Source organism: Acanthisitta chloris, unplaced genomic scaffold (assembly GCF_000695815.1).
Source record: "Acanthisitta chloris isolate BGI_N310 unplaced genomic scaffold, ASM69581v1 scaffold8524, whole genome shotgun sequence".
Classification (NCBI taxonomy): Eukaryota; Metazoa; Chordata; class Aves; order Passeriformes; family Acanthisittidae; genus Acanthisitta; species Acanthisitta chloris.
Window position 1 is genome coordinate 28485 of NW_008670901.1, and position 10874 is coordinate 39358.

Genomic DNA, 10874 nt, shown 5'->3' on the forward strand with positions numbered 1-10874 from the left:
CATAAGGGAAAAACTGATTGAACTCCCCAACTTTTCTTCCTCTAAATGCAAAGAGATGGGTAAAGTGGAGTTAGTAACCACATCTGTGAGGGCATTTTGTACTGCTGAAACCATGGAAAGGTGTGCCTGCTACACCCTGTACAGACAGGGAAACAGAAAAGGAATGACACTTATTTAAGGTACTGTTAAGAGTTATTTTTCATATTGTGCATTTTGGGTCTTGTGAATACTCCTGGGGAGTCTTTCTTCCCTGACTGGGAACCATGGCAAGCCTGTTCATGGGACACATGCATGCTAACATCCAGTTGCAATACTTCACCCCACATGGAGTGATCAAGAAGGTCGATGCTCTGAAGGCAATTAATGACTTTAGTGGTTTGGCATTAGTACTATTCCAGCAACGCAGCCAGAAATCTTGTAAGGAACAGTTTCAATTAATTGAATTAAATGTCTTTCTCACACAAGTATCCTCCCAGAGACAAAAGAATCATCACTGTACATCACCCACATCTGCAGGTATGCAATGTAGCCTGTATATTTGTACTACCTTGTTCATGAAGATCTCTTTAAACATCCGTGAAGAGAATTCCTAATTGTAAAAAGAAACCCCAAACAACAAATAAATCTGACTTTTTAACTATTAAGCACATCTGTTACTTTACATTTGTTGGGTTAATTTGATTTCCTGCTACTTTGCATTAAAATTGTGTTCAAAGGGGTATTTGTATTATTGCTGCTTTAAAAATTTGGTTTAAATCATGCTTTCCTCCACTGAAATCAGCACAAATCACCAAAATCAAATAAGTAACACAGAGGTTCACAGAGTCAGTATGGTGGGGGAAGCCATTATCAGATTTCTAAATGACATAGCACATAGCAAGAGATGTTTCTAGTCCTGCAAATACCCTTGAATAACATCCTTGTGTCTCACAACAGCCTCTGGTATTTGCAATACTTACACTGTGGCCAAGCAAAATAAAAATAACTAGAATGATGGGAGGATATATTTTAGAGGACTACTTAGGCTCAACTAAAGGAAAAACTGAAGTGAAATTTTTCTCACAAATATTACCTGCTGTGGGTGATAGTCCCATAGTTTTGATCCACTTGAATTGAGGCTAATGAAATACAGACAACGTGTTATAGAGGAACTCTGAGAAGGTGAAATCTGAACTGACAGACACCAGTGAGTATCCAGGCATCAAAGATGCCTCAGAACTTATAACCAGGCATTTTCTTGTCAGTCTGTCACATTATCATCTTAATTTTTCATGCATTAATTTTCTATAAAACAATCTGAATGTTGAGAAGATCAGGAATGAAAGGAGATTCTCTGAACAGCTATCCAAGTTTGGTTTGGTGGAAATAAAATGGGACAAATAAACTTTTAGATGACAAAACAATTACTTTCAGGGAATAAGTAAAATTAAAAAACTTAGTTCTGTGGTGCTCAAAGAACTTGTGGAGTTGTTATATTTTGGTGACATTGTTTTCCTTGCTGTATGATTCAAGGGCTACTCAATTTAAGTAGGAACCAATCTACCTGAAGGTGTTATTATTGACCAGCACAATTAGTCTGGTAACAAATGAGGACTCCAGTTCATCTTGTTGGACAGTTACAGTTTTATAGGAAGGCTTAGGAAAAAAAACCCCTATATATCAATTAAAATTGTATGATGTTAAAGAATAGAACTGCCCCTCCCCCCTTGATGAACTGCTATTATGTACAAATATTTGAAAACAAGTGTTTAAATCATATAGATGCACTTAAAAATGGACAACAATTGAATAAAGAAATATTTGTCTTCAGCTAATGATTTAGGAGAGCAGTGCAGTGCAGAACTATCTTATCTAGTGTCTATCACAGGCTGTAAAGTTAAAATTGAAAGTAATAAAGCACTGGAAGAAGTGCTGAAGAGATTTATGCAAAGCAAAGGATAAATTTTCAGATTTGGTTTGGATGGAGAACAGATGGAGAATCAGTGAAGTAGAGAGATAGAAGACGACTGTTCTATTAAGCACAAGCTGTACAGAAGATTTTTGCACAAACAGTGATAAAAGCATGTGGAGAGAGAGAGTTTGTACTAAACGAGCTGAGCAGACAGTAGGCTGTGAAAAGGAGAAAAGCATAGACTGAGAAGCATTCACCATCCTCCAGAAGTGCTATTCTATAGGGCCAAAACTGATCAGGTTAGGAAAAGGGGAGTTGTTCAGATGGCCTATATGCCATGAAGGCACTAAGGCCCTTTTTTAGCTTTCCACCAGCAGAAAGGATAAACTCCTCTGGAAGAATAATTAAACTACTGGTGTTAAGTTCCTGTCCACGGCATGGAAGTCAGTCTGTCTTCTGTAATTAAACCAGAGGAAAGCTAGAAAGACTAGGAGCTTAAATTAGAAGTGGAAGCAGAATGACTACACTCAGTATGCCACACCAGTGGCACTCAGAAGACTAAATGGTGTACCAGCTCCTCCAAAACATTTCCCCTGTGGGGAATAAACAACATACCACAAAGTCTAAATTTCCATTTTAATTACTTTGCATCTTTATCCGGAACATTTATATGCATCCCAGTATAGTTTTAGGAGTTGCTATATCCTTACTTAAAAGTACAATCTGCTTGAAAGTAAAGTTAAAATTGACCTTACATTTGCCATAACCATGCAACAGTCTGCATGACACGTCATAGTTCCTTGTGTTGGCCACCTTTTGAGAAAATGCTAACCACAGAAGGTCTATATTCCACACGGACTTTTTCCTTTTTGATTTTGAACAAAAATTTGTGACACCAGTAATAAAACAAAATACAAATGAAATGCAATGAAATCAAAGGAATCTGAAATCCTGCCAAGCAACCTGCAATGTTGACTTTGCACAGTGAAATACTTTTATATTTTTTATGATAACTAAAAAGTGAGCGACCACTGCAGAAAGTGTATAAAGTAGGCCCTGCATGACCCCCAGCTAGTTCCTCCCTTTTTTCTTCTACTACTACTGTAAAATAGTACTATCCATACTCATGTGAACATCCTTAAATATATTTTCAATCATTGAAATAGTATAACCAGTATCATCAAGCCTAACTTCCTTCCCCCTGATTCTCATTTTTATCTGTATTTTCTCAGTTTGGACAATTAACATATTTTTAGTCATTTTTGGTTTCAGGTTTTCCTGCCTTAACAAAACCACAAGCATTGGACTATTTTCCCCATCCAAAATGTGGCTGAAGAGTCCTTCTCTCTAACACGAGACAGTGCCAATTATTCTTAAGTAACTCCTGTCAGACAGGTATCTAACTTGTTCTTAAAAATACCATACAGTACAAGCTTGCACTAACCCATCCTTTAGGCCTGGATTCATCTGACCTGACTTTTAAGCATGTGAAGTTAGGCAAGGTAAATCCCAGGAGTTATGAAATATCACACATTAAAGTAGAAATTCATTTTACATTGTCACACACAACTGAAATTATGTATTAGTGGCTTATGTGTTAATAGCAATTTTATATGTTTATATATACACATTAATTAGACAATATTATGGCTTTGTTTTTCCAACAGACTAAGGCAATTTCACAATCTTTTTGTTAAATGCAAACTCACCTTGCTGAGGTTCAGTCCTTCCTGCTGTTGCTGTTATCCAATGGACAAGGACAGAACTGCCATTACCCCCAGCCAATGCCATTTGGGTACCTCTCATACAAGTCTTCAAAGTGCTCAGGGCAGTTCAGCCTCTGCTTGCAGGGAGCCAATACTGTTCTTCCCTTATGCTTCCCTTTCCTCCACTATTCTTTGGCACGTGTGTATGAGAGCAGGTGAGATCAAGAGTTTGGAGGCACATGGCGCCAAAGTTCAGGACTGGAACAGACAGACTTCCCATGCATGAGAAGACACTTGAAGTGTTACACAGACCTGTCAGTTAAAGCCATTAATACTTGACAAACTCTGTCCTTTGGCAAGGATCCATCCCACTTGTCAGCAGGCACCATGGTATCTTAACAGCCAAAGAAGCACACAGCCAGGAGAGCATTCAAACATCTAAACACCACAGGGTAACACTACAGACAAAATCAAACCAAAACTCCAGACAAATGCAAGCCTTTAGTTCACTTCAGAGGCAACAGTTGCTTCCTTCAAATCAAACATACTTAATACATTTCAAAAAATATAAAAGGCAGTACAGAAAGACACAGTTCTCAAACCCTATTAAAAATAGTAGAAAATTCACAATAATTTGCTAATTTCTGCTGTTGAAAAATGAACTTTTTTGCCATGTAAGAAAAGCTCTAATGTTCTTACTGAAATTTAGCTGGGGGATGCTGAGGTGAAGTTTTCCAAAGCAATACTGGTGACATGCCTTCTCATTCTCCATTGGATCACTGTCCATTCATCCTGCAACCACTGGATGAAAATATATGGACCCAATCATTTATGGGGTTAAAAATATCTACCAAAACACTTTTAGAGTGGATCAGTTTCTCAATGCAACCTACAGTTCACCTGCACAGTTGTGCCAGTTTTAGAGAAGTCAGACTAATGAATTACCAGCATGCCCATTGCTATCGAATCTCATACCTCTTATCCGTCAGTGAACTCTGTGTCTCTCTAATTATCAATAAATTCCTTTTTTGTTTAACACTTCGGTGCATTTTACAATAAGGTTCTGTTACATTTTACCTACCTTATACAGCATAACCAAAAATTAACAAACCAGTCATAATCTGATTTGTAAGTAAGATACTAATTGTTTCCCTTGTTATCCTTCCCTCAGAAACTTAGATCACCTAAAAATAAGTCAAATTAGTCAAAAAGACTATAAGTCAAAATAGTGGTCCCACTGCAAATTACTGTCAAAATTTCCCTCGAACTTCAAACAAGTCACAATTTCACACTCGGTTTGTAAATATTCTTATGCTGATGTAACTGGTACACAGCTGTCATCTCCACTTCATCTCCATTTCCTGTCTACCTTTCCTCATTAACATTTTATTTAGATATCAATGATATTGTTATCAGAGCAAAATGTAGCTTCACTGATCTTCATTGACACACTGTTGTCTCAAAACACTTGTACCTGTTAATGGCATAAAAGAAAACCATGCATGACAACAGTGTGCCAGAACTGCAGGATTAACCCAAGCCGCAGCAAAGATGAAAGCAGTGCTTTTGCAGATTAGTTACACAAAAGGAAAATAGAAAATGCATCAGTAGGAGAAGGAAATATCTAGGACTGAATTGTTTACAGCCACAAGAAAGGGTTCTCACAGTGAGACTTACAGAGAAGAAGGAAAAGAGATGTCTATATGGTGGCACAAGCAAAAGGGAACTCCAGCTGTCTACCAGAAAGATTAAGATTCGAACAATCTCTTTCACAAGAGATTGTTAAATGTCTGTAATGATGTGATTTGTGTAACAGCTTGGTTCTGGCTTAACCACAGTTACAAGGATGTGTAATTTAAAGCAAGATATTATTTGTTCTGAAGAGGTATGCCTGGAAACGTCCTTGGAAGGATTATTCCAAAGGAACACTGTCATATCAAAAATCCTTCTTTACAACGTAATTGTTTTACCCAAATTAATTTTAAAATGGAAAGCCTCTCAAAGTGCTCTTTTTAATATACATGATATTATTTTGGGTTTGCATGTTATTGATGGTATACAACAAACTGTGTGACTAGTCAGGAGATTGATTTTTACTTCCTAGCACTTTCACAGCCATGCAAATACACTAGGCTGACAAAGAGCTTTATGCTAGTGGTCTGGAAGGTCCATTTTCCTGCCCCAAATCAGAGATTTTTCACTATTCACAGTTTATATCCTTCTTCTGTGCGGCTCTCTGTTAAATACTTGAAAACTGTTCTGTCCATCAGGTCTCCCTTTAGTCTCCTTCTCTCTAAGCAATACCACTCATCAGTTTCTCTCACAGACATTCATCCTAGACCTCATTTCTCTGCCCTATGCTAGGGTTCGGTGTCTCTCCTAAACTGCAGCAGAGTGAGTAGATTATAGCTGAAGGCCTGTTTCAGACACAGAACAAGGTTGTGACACACAGACAAAGTAGGCTGTCACAGTGTGCACTGCTGCATGGGGTGACAAAACATTCCTGTATGAGTTTCCTGCATTGCCCATGCCTCCTTCCCAACTAATACAAACAACATCCTGAGTCTCTTTTGTCTCTATAACAGGCAGCAGTGTTTGACCTGCTGCAGTGCAACCTGCTGAGCCAGGCTTCAGGGCACCTGGAGTGGCAGCTGCTTTAGGAGAGCTGTGGTAGCTACTGCTGCCGAGAAAAGCAGTAATTCCCACTCACTTTGCCACTGTCATAATCCCCAAAATTTGCATTGATCCTCTCCACTCCCCAAAGCCTGGAGCCACAAGGAATCTGCTGCAAGACCTTGTGCTATAGAGCACAAAATTCAGCGTTGTCTAGACTGTGGCAGCACTGCGACCCTGTCTGGCTGCACTCAGCCAAGCGGAGCAGACATGATACTCAGTGTGTCTCGCACAGAATGATCCTGTTCCACACCCTGCAGCGCTGTCTGCCTTCTTCTAACACCATGATATTGACTCGGGTCTAGGCAATTTTCTGCAAAATTGCTCATCTTATAACATCTTCATTACTAATCACCTCCCAAAATGAAGAAGAAACACTTTTAATCTAATAATAAAAAGCACATAAAACATCTGTATCTTTTAGCTACCGATTCTAGGCTTTATCACATCATATTTTAGAGGTCTAAATTACATGGCAGTGCCTCATTAAGTTTTCCCATTAAGAAATACGATTATGAGATCAACTTGCTCATTCAGTAGTGTCCATAGCCTGGATTAAATATGGGGGGTTTTTTAAATGAGGCTTATGAAGTTAACAGGAACTATCTTCAAATTACTCTTTTCCCTTATAACATTATGTTCTTTGAATGTGAAAATGTTCAATAAGAGCAAAAAATAATCTACAGAGTGCATAGATAAGAACTCTACTGCACATCTCCCCATCACATCCATTTCACCTTCCTTCCCTGCCATTCCCTCCCTCTAACAGCTATTCATAACTCTTCTGTCTCAGATGCTCCTATATTCTTATTAATGCTGTGTTTCAACTAATTTGAAAAGCAGACACCCAAATGATACAACAAATTAAGTTAGGAGAAGGCAAATCTGCTCTCAGTGCAGGGCCTGAGAACAGATTCAGGAGCCTGCTCAGTGTTTAAGGATAAGCCTAACTCAATGCAATCACATGTTTTTAAAAGCCAAAATGTGTGCTTTAAATGAGCATGACCACAGGAAACGATTTCTGTAATTTCAGCCTTTTAAACACTTTTCCTTGCATAATTTCATTGCCCCACTTTCTACCTTACATACATCTCCTGGGGCGTTCTGCCGTTCTGCGTCATTAAATCCCTGAACTCACATACACATATGTATCAGCAGTAAACAGCTTGAAAAGCCTGGAAAAGAAAGAAGGAAAACAAGGGATGTTTATTTGCAGTACAACTGCTGAATAACCACCGTGGCTATGCAAATCGTGGCTGTGTGACTAGCCATGGCTCATGGCTGCTGCCCAAGCAGCCTACAGCACTTCTCATGCTGTTAAACATGGCAAAATAAGCAGCCTGTGGTTACACAAATAAGGCACACACTGTTGGGCATGGAAACAAACACCTAGGTGCAATAATAACTATCTGCACACCATCCCAACACTCTGGTAGGTTGAGACAAATCCATTTCAAGCAAAATGTTATTTTACAGATTTTCAATTAACTGCAAGTTTAGGTGACATTTTCACTTAATTTGTACAACTCTATTAGCATTTATACATATAAAAGAAATTGCATGATGAAAATAAAATAAAAACCTTTAAAATACTTATTTGTATAGTTATAGGCATAGGAAACAAAAATAAACATTTAGTATGAAAATGTCCTTGAGGCATTCTTCAATTGTGGTCTGTTCACTTGCTAAACAATTATAAATTTTTTTCTGTCTATAAATATGGATGGTCAATTTAAGTTATGTGAAAAGAGAAAAATGTGAAATCATAGAATCGTAGAGTGGCCTAGTTCCAACCACCCTGCCAAGGGCATGGACATCTTCCACTACACCAGGCTGCTCCAAGCACCATCCAGCCTGGCATTTAACACTTCCAGGGATAGAGCATCCATAGCTTCTCTGGGCAACCTGTTCCTGTGCCTCACCTCCCTCACAGTAAAGAATGTTTTTCTAAGATCTAATTTAAACCTGCTCTCTGTCAGTGTGAAGCCATTCCCCCTTGTCCTGTCACTCCAGGCCCCTGTGAATAGTCTCTCTCCATCTTTCTTGTAGGTTCCCCTCAGGTACTAGAAGGCTGCAATTAGGCCACCTCAAAGCCTTCTCTTTTCCAAGCTGATCAAACCCAACTCTCTCAGCCTGTCTTTGCACAAGACGTGCTCCATCCCTCTGATCATCTTGGTTGCCTCCTCTGGACTTACTCCAATACAATAGGCCCATGTCCTTCCTGTGCTGGGGAGCCCAGAGCTGGACGCAGTACTCCAGGTGGAATCTCACCAGAGCAGAGCAGAGGGACACAATCACCTTCCCTGATCTGCTGTCCACACTTCCTTTGATATAGTCCAAGACATGTTTGGCTTTCTGGGTTGCAAGTACATTTTGCCAGCTCATGTCCAGCCTCTCATCTACCAGCACCCCAAGTCCTTCCCAGAAGTGCTGCTCTCCATCTATTCATCTCCAGCCTGGACTGAGACCAGGGGTTGCCCCAACCCAGTTGAAGCACCTTGCACTTGGTTTTATAAAATCCCATGAGATTCCCATGGACCCACTCATTACTGTTCAACATGATTCCGTGAGATTACAGGAAAAAAACCATACTCAGCAACAAACTGTTGCTGCCTAATGAAGCCACCTGGTAGCTGAGGGTCCAAGGCACTGAGTGGAAGCACTACACTGAGAGCCTCACTGCTGAGAAACATGAATGTTGTGACATAAGAGTAGATTACTACAGGAAATTTTCCAGATTTACTTTTCCATTCTCTTTTGGCTAGTTTTGGACTGTTGTCTCTACAGTTGCACCTTGTCTCTTGTTAATGACAGAGAAAAAGTAAAACAGAGCAGAAACCAAACCTGTGTTCATTCATTTTCTGATAAATTCTAATAATACACCCGAGAGTGTTTTTGTGGAGCACCACAAAGACATAACCTTGGATATCTATTCATTATCTAAAATCTTGGGTTTATTTATTTATTTACTGCAACTCAGTGCACCAAGTGCCTGAAGCTGGCAGAAAGCGTCTTGCATTTCAAAAATACAGCAGTCACACAAATCCTATTCTCCACCTCTGACCATCCCTGCCTCTATCCCACGGCCACTTCTTCACTGAACAAGCTTCCAAAGGAACCTGGAAACTAGCTTCTTTCGATTTGAATATCAGGAATTTCTCTTCCATAAACCTTCGCTAGTGTAAGAACAAACTAATCTGCCTTTCAGCACCTCACAGGTGCCCTCTCAGGTATCAAATAGTCAAATTATGTTGAGCTTTTTTGGATGCAGACAGAACATGGCGTTTTACCTTGTATCCCATATATACATAGATATTTAAAATACATTTATGGAGCTCAGAAATTTTTCAGTGACTGAGGCAAAATCTGCATTTAAATAGTACATCCATCCCTGAAAGTCACCAAGTTTTAAGGCGAAGGTGCATGCAGAGATCTGCTCTGTTGCTAGGTGTTCCAGAGGTCAGTCAGTCTCACAGCTGGGTCTTACACGTTTGAATCCCTCCATGGCTCCTGTTAATCCTTCCTTCACAAACCTAAGGAGTTTTCTAGTGCAGTTTTTTTCTCCATCTCTACAGTCACTCATGTGATATGGCCAAGTCACCACCTAGTGTTCTTTTGCTGCTTGAGCTTACTTACATATTTGACCTTGCAACTATTTTATGCATTTTTTTCACCCCTTTGGCAGCTCTTTAAGGCTTTAACACGCTTTGCAGCATATCAACATCCTATCAAAATTGTGGGTTTCAAAAACTGCACTGCAGGGCTGAGTGACAAAACGGCACAGTCTTGCAATTTAATTAACTTTTAAAAGGCCCTTGGGAGTATTAAGGAGTTTTATGGTCCATGCAATAGATCAGGACAAGATAAGCTGACAGGATCATAGACAGTCAGGGAGTTGGAATGAGCCTTAAAGATCATCTAGTCCCAACGCCCTTCCACGGGCAGGGACACCTCCCACTAAACCAAGTGCTCAAGGCTTTATCTAATCTGGCTTTGAACACTGCAGGGTTGGGGCATAAGTAGTATTGGAGTAGCTCTGCATCATATTTATATGCTTTCCTCTTCAGTGTGACCTCCTGCAGGAGTTTGTGTACAAAGGGGCGACCCCATTATCATCACAAAGGGGCGACTACATTTACAAAAGTGATTCTTTTATACACACCTATTATAAGCGCCCACTTATCACTGGTTAACTACTATTACTAGCTCACCTTACACACGACATAATTGGTTATTAACACATCAATCATAAAATGCCCCAATCATTGTTCTCCACCTCTAACCATCTTCAGCTCCTGCATCCCACATACAGGAGCTGCTTATCTTGCTACCTCCTTTCTCACATTCCAGCTGCAACAGTGTCCTTGAACAGCTTAGCTTGCAGCTTGCTCAGGGGATTGCTCACATGTCCGTCAGCAATCAGACATTCTCCCACAACAAAAATGAAAACCCAACACAAAATAGAGAACGCAGTCGAGACATGTCTCGTTTTGCTTCTCTATTCCGCGCAGACGGATCCAAGCAACCCTTGAGCCGTGCAGGGTTCGCATTCCCCCCCGACTCTTCTCCGCCGGGCACGGGAGCATCACCCGCTGGGCCGCTCG